The sequence below is a fragment of the Macadamia integrifolia genome, chromosome 1 (assembly GCF_013358625.1).
Source record: "Macadamia integrifolia cultivar HAES 741 chromosome 1, SCU_Mint_v3, whole genome shotgun sequence".
Lineage (NCBI taxonomy): Eukaryota > Viridiplantae > Streptophyta > Magnoliopsida > Proteales > Proteaceae > Macadamia > Macadamia integrifolia.
This window is the reverse complement of record NC_056557.1, coordinates 894666-905854: the sequence shown is the minus strand read 5'-3', so window position 1 is coordinate 905854 and position 11189 is coordinate 894666. Positions and strand designations below refer to the sequence as shown.

Below are 11189 nucleotides of genomic sequence, written 5' to 3'. Positions count from 1 at the left end.
AAAAAAATAAAAAAAATCAATTTTTTTAAAAAAAAAACCCCAATAAGATTTTTTGACCGCTTTTTTGACCGAATCCTTAAATTAATCGTCCGAATTATTCCGAATAATTCTCCGTCCGAATAATTCCGAATAATTCTCCGTCCGAATAATTCCCGAATCCGAATTTGTTAACTATGGACGGAAGAGATTGATTCTGTGAAGAAAATCACTATAAAGTGGGTGGATGTGTGTACGCCTAAATCGGAAGGGGGTTAGGCACTCGTTTGTTGAGGGAGGTGAACAAAGCTTGTCTTAGCAAGCTGGTTTGACAAGTGAAACATGAAGATACAGCGATGAGTTGCTTTCTGCGAGCAAAATTCGTCAACACAGATGGCTGTCTAAAGGAGGGATACAAGTCTTCCTCAGTTTAGTCTGGCATATAAGAAATTGAATTTTGTATCTGATCATGAGCGACAGTCAATGGGTAATGGTCATAACATTCTATTCCGGCAGCCCATATTTGAGTGGAAGATGCTCCATGATAAGCTGTCATGTGATAATAAAATTAAAGAGAAAGGAGTTTCTATACCATCTAGATGTGAGTTGTACCATCAGGAGGAAGAGTCGACTTTTAATATTTTTGTTGAGTGTGACTGCCAAATTCAGATGGACTTCCTTCTTGGATTGTTTTGGTATCCCATGTCTAAGGAATTTTCAAAATCTATTGGAATTCAGTAAATGGTGTAAGAAATCAAGGGTTATTGGCCTCAAGGATGCTTGGCTGTCGGGTTTTGTGCTGATCTCATATTTTATATGGTTAGAAAGGAATTCAAGAAGATTTACTGTTAAATTTGTCTCGAATTCTTGACCCGTTTTAAAGATTGACCTATTCCGATATATTTTGGTGGCGACTCGAATGGGAAGCTTTCTGAGATCTGTGATGGAAGTAGACCCGAAGCCCAGCACTGATCTCGTATGGGCTTGCGGGGGCATTCGACCGGATCAACTGCTACAAGATGGGTTGACGCATGACTTGGAGTATATAATGTATTGTTATCTTGTGGAGAAAGTCATTGTATTTTGGGGGTTTATCGAGCTAGGATTTCAATGCAAGTTTTCTCGCCGCTGCTTGGGTGTAATATCTCTTTTGCATAATGAAACATCTTATTCTTTGCCCGAGGACGTAGCATACCACATTGGTGTGTGAACCTCGTTAAATCTCTGTGTCGTGCGGATCTTTTGTCTATTTATTTTCATATTTCTTGGTGTTTGATCTAACATTTACTAGTGTTGCTAGGAGCTTTAGTCAGATCTTTTCCATGGTGAAGGAAGAATTAAAGCTTTTCGTTCCTAATTTTAAAGGGAGAGTTCGTATGGTGGAGGATTTTCTTTGTACAAGGAGATTGAACTTCCATGTTCCTTGTTGCGGTCTGCAAGTGATGCAGGAGGTTTTTCGGTGTGCACCCCAAGATGGTTGGCTCAAGTTTAATATTGACGGGTGTTTCTTAGGAAATCTAGAGAAGGCTGGGGCTGGTGGTGTGTTTCAGAGATGGTAGTGCGGAAGTGATTGCTCACTTCAGGTTCTATCTAGGTGTGGCAACCAATTTTGAGGCTGAATTTCATGCTCTAGTACTAGGAATGGAAATGGCTAAAGACTTATCTCTTTTCAAACTTTGGATCAAGTGTGATTCTGCAATGGTAGTGGTTCTGGTCTTGGAGGGGATGATTTCTTGGTGTGTTATGCAACAATGGACTGCTCTTCAAAGTTTTTTCACCATCATAGATTGTAAAATATCACATTACTATAGGGAAGCAAACCCTGTGGCAGATTATCTTGTCCATTATTAGCGGCAAAATCTAAAGTATCAGGTCCTTTATCTCAGTGGCCCTCATCAGTGTTATAGGAACTGTGTGTTGATAACCAAGGCATGCCTCAGTTTAGGGTGACATAAGTTGCCCTATCCATCTGGAAGTGGTTTGGTCCTCTGTTCTCTAGCCCTGCTTCTGCTAATGGAAATGCCGAAGGTGAGAGTGGGAGCTAGTTGATTTTCTATGTATTTATCTTTTGGCATGGTCTAGCTTGTTTTTTTTTTTTTTTTTTTTTCTCATTCTTATGCAAATGACCTTTTAGCGATATATATATATATATATATATATTCTTCTTATGACAAAAACAAAAAATAACCCTTTTGCGGATAGGTAGACCCTTTGTAGATCCAAGGGTCCATGCTCACATTTCAAGTTTTAGTCGAAATGAAGTTGGCTAAATGGCCCCAAAAAAATCTAAAATTCAATAGAAAAATCTAAAATAAATAAAATACTAAGTAATATGCTAATACATGGGATCGTATGTCTTTGAATTTGACTAGTGGAAAATCTAAACCACTTCCTAGATATGCATATAGTAAAATTGCCAATTTTTTTTTCTTTCACATAAATAAAAATCTTTGTTTGCGTTGTTAACGTATATTGCTATAGTATACTTGCACATTTTTTATTTTCTGTCACTCTTTTAGCTTTTATGCTACGTACCTTGTCAGAGCGAGGAATTAGCTTCCTAAGATGAGCAAGGTGGGCATTGATCCTCTCCCTGCCGCGCTTCTCAGCTTGGCTGTGGCTCTATCTTCTTTCATGGCTTCAGCAGACAGAGATGAGAAAGGAAAGCTATGATAAGCATGGAGTGATGTACTAGCGTAGGGAGGGAGCGGTGGCCATGGCCATGCAATGCTGCCAAAGGGTCTTCTATTAAGTGCATGGTAACGAACCTCTTTAGGGCAGTCGGGAAGAAAGCATTTGTCCATGAAGAATAACAAAGAACAAGGAACAACAGCTGAAGAGCACCAGTAGCAATATTTGAGATAATCTATACATACTCTTCTTATACATCCGCCAACCCAACACTATTGGGTAGTTCCAGAAACACCAGAAAATGCAAAGTTATGGTCTTAAATTCTCATTTATTGATGATGATCGATGTGCAGGCTCAAGAGTGAGACAACAATCTCTGGCTTTGAGTTAAACCATATCATATCATATTGTTGGTTGATGTTAAAATATTAATTATATGAAAAGCAAAAAATGAAATAAAAACAACAATCAAGACAGAAGCCTGAAACTACTAGGACAACTTACTAACCCCACCTTCAACATAGCTATCAGCAAAGAGCATGGTTTTGAATTTATGATCATTTGATGTGGTTGGTGTTTTAAGTGGGAAATGTGGTTTAATTGATTGGTGTGGATCTAACTCTATGGATCTGTTTACATGAAGGAGTAACCAAGAAAGAAAATTAATAGTAATCCAATTTTAATACCCCTAATATTCTTAGTGGACATAGTGCCAAAAGGACAGAGAGAGATCCACTAAGGATGTCAATATATCATTTAAAATCTCAAAAACATTAACAATTCAACTATTCAATTATGCCATGCTCTAATATCAATTGTTAGAATTAGACTATACAATCAACATGTTAATCATTGAATATGAAACACAATACAAGAGATTCCACAGTATATTCATGCTTAGCTCCATGTTTTTTTGAAGGAGACAAACATGTAGCAGTCAGACCTTCAACGTTGATCTTTTCTAATCTTTTCTTTATAGCAATTAGGGTTAGTAACTATTGGGATAGTAATATTTTTCACTTTTCAACGGGTTATATAACTGGAAAATCCAAATCCCACTAGGGAGATCACTTCTCATATTACGTTTCATCCAACTAAATACATTAATCAATACCCTTCCACTGATGATCCATACCCATACAAGATTAAGATTTTTAAAGGTTACCATCTAAACTCATTAATTCTTCATTTGACCCGAATCTACCAAAATATATATATATATTTTTAATAGCTACTGTCAACTTAATTTTTTTTTTATTATTATTTTTTTTAGAGTATCAACTTGACTGTGAAAGAGTTAAGGTACATACGAAACACGACGAACCAGCCCAATCTGAATCTCATGGACCCCGACCTCCAAATTACCGACCGGGTCCCCTAGAACCCTACTACAACCCCCACCTTGGCATCTCCAAGGCCAAGTCTAGAAAAGAGTCCGGATCCTCTCCTGAATCATAACCTTCTGTAATAATTTTACATTACTTAATAGGTGTGGGTCTTCACAACCAAAGATGACCCTCATACCATTTGAATGATGTGAGATTATTACAAGAGATCATGGTTCTCCTCACCTAGTAGTCCAATTAGGTTTCACACCTCACCTCTCTATAAGAAATAGATCCTTAATTAAGGATTTTCTTCCCTTGGGGAGCATCAGCTTGTAATTGGTCCAGTAAATTTACCTAGATGTCCCTAATGATAGATGGATAGGGATGAATCTTACTGTGAAAGATGCAAAAATTGTTATCTTTCCAAATCTAGGCTATAGGGCTACAAAATGCTATCTTGGCTATGCATCCGATAGAATCATCTTGAATGTCTTTCCTATCCACCAAGATTTTAAAACCTGGCATCAATTTTGGGTGGGATTGGTCAAGTCTGATATCGATTCGGACTGCCCTGAGTCAAACCATATTAAATAGATTTACCTTTACTTTGTAATAAAATTCATTTTATTACCATTTTGCACACAAGCCTTACTAGTGGAATTGGGATCAGTCAAGGTCAATACTAATCCAATCCAGCCGATATTGACTAATTTGATTCCAACTTTAAAACCATGTTATCCACTGAGTTATTGCGATATCTTATTATGATTGTTTTTTGTGATTATTAACTTGTGTTTGTTGATGAAAAATCCAAATTATGAAATGTCAAATGGAATTCTCTAAAGCATTAAGAATTTACATAGATGGCAATCCCAAGCAAGTAGATATTGTTAGTAAGAAAGCTCCACATATCAGAAGATCAAATTCATTCGTTGATGACATTGGTTGGCATGATAATTGTGGCAAGAAAAGCTTAAGAATTTTTCCCCCACACATGGTTGGTGAATGTACACTCAAAGAAGAAAGAATCAAGAATCTCTACTCTCCAGGACTATCCAATAAAAGTGGCAAAATTGAGACATTTGGATATTTCTCCTCCAAAGCTGGTCATTATAGGGAGGGCATCCTCCATACATCCCTAAGCTGACAAGGACTGCTTAGGGATGCAATTTTGAAACCACACATTAGAAGCCCAAGTCACCGTGGGTTGGGTCTAAATAGGACAGGAGGGTTGGAGTTACCAAGTTATGTAATCCGGCTATCAATACAAATCAACTGCCCCCACACCTGAATTAGATCCACTGAAGAAGATGGAAACCATGGCTCTAATGGCCATCCCGAAGGATATATTGCATTATAGTCAGAAATGGTAATTAATTTGAGAAAAGCATCAAGAATACTAGAATATACAAAAACACCATACTCTAATATTGTTTTTCAAGATTAAGAGAGAAATTTCTTCACCAAATATTTTAAATCCAACAAAAAGAGAATAATTCCCAAGGCCAACACAACAACCCTAATCTTGATGGAATAGTTAAACTAACTCCTCACAGTCCATCCAAATTGTGATGGTGATGATATCTAATCACCACACCCTACAATCCTTCGATAATGATTCTTCTGATCTTGAATTCTTGTAAGCTCCCTGCAATTCAAATTCATAATTCATGGAAACACATATGCAAGAACCATTGTTAAAAATAACAAGCCTCCCATCCTGCCCAGCTTGGATCAACTTTGGATGTTGTATTATAGAATCATATTTGTTACGCTGCTGCCTATTAACCCTTCACAGCATCAATAGAATGAATATAGTCCACACATTGGGGACAAGCTTCGAACTCAATGGTAGACAATTAAGCATTTGGACTCTAGCGAAATTCCAGGAAAAGTTGCGTGAGCATAAAGTACTACTTATCTATGAAAGGACAATTGCCAAACAATTAGATACATTTAAACGGTGGACGAAAGACTGGCCCAATAGCTGCTTCAGCGGCTGCAATAGCTACACTGTGGATGGCAAGGCTGAAGTGAAATAGTGATTCTGACTATTCCTTTGTTGTGGTTTTTTTTAACTCTTCAATCATCTGATTAGATTATCATTTTGCGGGAAGCTCACTCGTCCCTCTGTTCTATGCCGGAGCCATTCTTGGGCTGCTCATCCTACCTGATCGCTTCGGCTTACCGGGATCTTTGGCTTTTTGGCTTCCTTGCCTACTTTCTCCTAGCCCTCCCTACCGCCGCTCTTTGTTATCGATCTCTGCATCACCATCGTCTCTTGAACGACCGGGGTCCTCTCTCCCCCTAAAACCCCAAGCTTCGAGTTTCCTTCGCCCAATCAGTCGTGCAAGACATTAGATATTCGTAATGGTTGTTGCGTAGCCAAGTCTCTATCGTTAAAGCGATGTGAGCTTCAAGATCATAGAGAGAGAGAGAGAGAGAGAGAGAGAGAGAGAGAGAGAGAGAGAGGAGCTTATGATTTCTTACGTGGGTTTCATGTTATTATAACTTTGCAGTGTTAGGTCTAATATTGATTATTTTAATAAGGAACATCAGTTTTTAAAGGTTTTAGGTCGACATTGATTTTTAGAGATGAAGCTAGCCTTGTTTCTCTTATGTAATAGAGAACTTTTCACTTTTATTTTTTTTCATATTTTTGGGTAAACTAATAGACAAGCCAGGTGAGATGCGAACAATTTTGCACCTGAAAAACAAAAGGCTATGAATGCCATCGCCCCCACAAAATACAAACTGGAAGAATTAATCACAATCTTTGTTTTTTTTTTTTTTTTGTTTTATGGGACCTATTAATAACTTTCATTGACACCAACACTTGCAAAACCCAGGCAACTGGCAACCGTACAATTTCAGTTCATTTTTTTCATGTTAGACAATGGTAGGTTCCCACCCTTCACTGAGCAATAAATGATCATAAACACTATTATCTACCCAAAGAAAAATTCATTACCGACATTTGTGAAAAGTTTGGGCATGTCGCTAGGTGCTTAGCATATGTCATCGTTTCTATTCCCATTTTAGAGAAGACTCCATTATTTTCGTGTATCCAGCGCTCTAATTGGTATATGTTATTGACTTATCAAAAATTGATGAGATATCCAACTCTCTCCCCCAACATTTATATGACAAAGAATTAATCTTAAAAAAAAAGAAAAAAGAAAAAAAAAAAACAAAGTATTAACGATTCTTTATAATGAGAGGATTCACCAAAAAACTGTGGGACTTTTGTCTTTCATTGGGGTAGGACGGTCATTTCATTGCAGGTGGTGGAATGACCCATGTATCTATCAAAACAGATAATATCTTAACATGTGAGGCCTTGAGTTGTGCATATGTGCCCAAATCCCCTGCCCTAAGGGTAGCCACCCCAACTTATCTCACAATGTCCATGGATTGTGGCATGGCATGGATGGTGGCGGCATTAAACTGGTACCTATTTTTTGTTTTTTTAAATATTTTTTGCCTTATCATACAAGAGCACCAGTGGTTTAGTGGTAGAATAGTACCCTGCCATGGTACAGACCCGGGTTCGATTCCCAGCTGATGCATGATTTTTTTATTTTTCTCTACCCTTCCAGCCACATGAACTTAGTTTATAAACTTATTTTTGTCAGTCATTTCATCAAACAATCTTCAATGGTCCATTTTACACCTCATTGAGCAAAGAAATTGTGCAACATTGAGTTGATTCTAACTTGTACAAAGTTTTGACTTGTATTCGACCATATTCATAGTTTTGACCAGTTTTTATTATAGTTAGTAAATAATTCCTACAAAAAAAAAAAAAAAAGAAACACACTTATATGTGTATCCGAATGTTTTGTATTTCGAGGTATAATCCCATATATTCGGAAACATTCATGCTTTTTTAAAATATATTGTATTAATATAGGTATAATAACGTATTTCACCGTATTGCATATGTATTATTGACTCTTTCTTTAGGTTGAAGGAAAAAAAAATATAAAAACCCATCGCCTTCCCGATTCAATATTCAAGAACAAAAATCTCTCCAACTTTTTTATCAAAAGATCAAGAAAAATTCAGCCCGAATCTCCTGCAAGAATGATTTGGAAGGTCCAAAACAAAAAAAAAAGAGTGGTATTTGCTAGCAACAACATAATGGAGGCAGGCAATCAATAGATTGATCTGAAATCTGATTCAAATCCAATTAGCACCTATGGATACATAAGAGGAAATTGGCACCTAGCAGTTGCCTCTTTCATCTTCTCTGTCTCTGTTCCTGTGAAAAACTCAGCAATGGTCGGCGAGTCTTCCTCTAAGGATCAAGCTCAGGACCCTCCCCCACTTCCCCTCCTCTTCTCCATCTCTTTCTCGAGTAATTGCAACAGCAACCGGCGAGACTTAGAGAGAGAGAGAGAGAGAGAGAGAGATTTATAGCGACAATCTTCGGGTGAGTTAAGCCTCCTTAGTTGTTCAATCCTCTATCTGTTTGTCGGTTTTTTTTTTTTTTTTTTTGGTAAACTGTTTATCAATCTATGTACTAAACTGTAAGAGTAAGAGAAAAATATCTATAGAGGGGGTCTGAACCACTCCCTCTCTCCTTCTCTAGAGAGTTTTATATATATGTGAAAATAAAAACACTTTATTTAATGAATATAAGATAGAACATCAATGTCATGGTTGTAGCTATGGATGTAAGACATATTGTTCATAGCTCATGTGGCTAAATTATGTATAATGAGGACTATATCGTTCTAAGGCCTGAACAAAAAAAATTTAAGCAAAACAGTATGGACATCTAACAAAAGTGGTATTCCACTTCAAATCTAGGATTTTTTGCTCCCCTCAAACAATAATTCTTCTATCTCCTTAGAATTATTCCAGATCTCTTCTTCTCTATCCTCCATCTAGTGCCTGCTTCAGCCCGTAGAGAATGCCCCGAACGTTGCCCTCCAAAATTTGTCATATCATCATATAATTGGCATATAATGAAACACATTTACTTTTGTTTATAATGTAAACAACACATTCAATAATATTTTTCCTAGGGTCAATGACTGCCGAACATATCAACAATGTTGGCGCATGACTTGAAAGTAACATATCAATTTTTTCCATGATTTGAATATTAGGTAATGGGTCTTGGGTTACAGGATTTAAGACCAAGTATGGATTTAAAAACAGGATTTTGACCAAGTATGGAAAGCCACTCAAATACAAGATTTAATACCAAGTATGGATTTGGCTTTACCTTAGTAAAGATAACCCTCTTTCAGAGGGACCATAGGAAATAGCATGTAATAATAAAAATAGTGAAAAAATGGTGTAAGTCATCAGGAGGTATAACTGTAGAATTAAAGAAGTACATGATAAGAGACTAAAAAGAAGGTACAGTAAGGAATTCAGTTTTGAGTCTCAATGGGCTGCCTGCACATATATCTGTTTGGTAAATTCGTAGAAAATAAAGATACTCCATAACGATTTCTTTTGATTGTGGTATAAGCCACAAGATTGATCAATCTCAATCCATTTGGTAAATTCACATGAAATTACCTGTGAATTTCTTGGGTATATAATAGACAAGCTAGTTATGTTGGGACCATTTTTGCACTGAAAAATGTGCATATGAATACCATCGCTCCTACAAAGCAAAAATTAGGAGAATCCCATTTAATAATTTTCTTCTTAAAAGAAAAGAAAAAGAAGAAGAAGACGACAATTAATAACAGAAATATGAAGAAAAGTCAAGCAACTTTCAACCATTAAATTTGATTCATTATTTTCACATAGGACAATATTATGTCCCCGGCCTTTACTGAGCAGCAAAGCAAAATCTAATCCTTTTATTAAGCATATTGCCCATGGAGGAATGATCAGGAACACTCTGATTAAAGATATTACTATTCTATACACACCTGCGTATGTTGTTTAGATCTTATATTTCCTTTTCTTCTAATAAAAAAAAAATATAATGTCCTTGCCTTTACTGAGCAGCAAATGAGCATAAACACTATTATGATTCATCAGCCGCATTTATACTACCAAGACTTACAATTTTTTATTTTATTTTATTTTTTTTATTGGACAATGTTTTTCTTTCACCGATTATTGAACGATGAGACGGTCGAGATGAGACCACTCTCTCTCCCCACCTCTCTCCCCTATTGTATGGGATTGCGATGGGCAATGGTGGATGAGATAGGAAAACTCCATCCTTTCTTTTCTATCTATGCATTACATTCTTTATAAAAATAATCTTTTGAAATAACAAAATAGTGACAACCCAGTTAGTACAGATATTAAAATGAATAAGGTAATTTACAAATTAAAAGCTGGTCTCTTGGCTTTACGAAGGAAGTCGTCATGGGGTTCTAATCAATTTGAAGGTGCCAATCATCTTTTCTTGTATATAGAAATTATAGGAACCCAATTTGTTATCCAAGTTTTCGTTATCTTCTATTCCTTATTCGTATAAATAGATTACAATAAGACTATTCGACCCATTACTAGATTCACTATTCATTGATTACTAGACAAACATGCAACTCTTTTTTTTTTTGACAAGAGACAACGTACAATTCACTCCCTACACATTAGTAACCACCCGACACTGATAATTACTATTATTTAATATTATTAATAAAAATAAATAAATAACACGTACAAATCATCTCTATTGCATACCCCTTTTAATACAATCCACGCACATGAAACCAAGGTCCTGACTTCATAGCCTTGACAACACAACCAGGAACATAAATTTGAATTGTTTGTACCTTGTAAGCGCTATTTATCAGCACTCGTCTTTCTCTCCTCCTGTGTTGTCCTTTCTCTTTCTTCTCCCTTTCTGCCTTGAAGCTCTTTTAAAGCTCTGTAGCTGGTATCCGTCCACTCCACCCTACGGCCCAAAGTATTCGTTGCTCCTAAAAGCACTTTTATGTATAGCTGCGCGTGAGATGCGTGATACCCTTGCATTTAGTTTTAACCCAGCAGCCAAATGTGCATTTACTATGGAAAGCAATTCTCAGACAATTGGCTAGATTTAAACGGAGTTTCACGCCCACTTCTATATCATTAAAGCGATGGAAGCTTCAAGATCATAAATAGAGGGACTGTGTTTCCCTCCACCCAATCCGTGTTCACCGTGGGGTATTCAAGGTATCGGAGTCCTCTGTAGTGTATGACACTGTGCAGCTCAAATCTAAGGGATGGGAACTCTCTAACATGCAGCCCAAGGCATATCCATTCTATTCTCTTTTTTTTTTTTTT

At 36.7% G+C, this 11189-nt stretch overlaps 1 non-coding gene across 1 annotated transcript; it reads left to right on the top strand.

The window, feature by feature from the left end:
* Positions 1-7433: 7433 nt before the first annotated feature.
* TRNAG-GCC lies at positions 7434-7504 on the top strand. Its single transcript has one exon. It is a non-coding gene; the product is annotated as a tRNA-Gly (tRNA).
* Positions 7505-11189: the final 3685 nt, after the last annotated feature.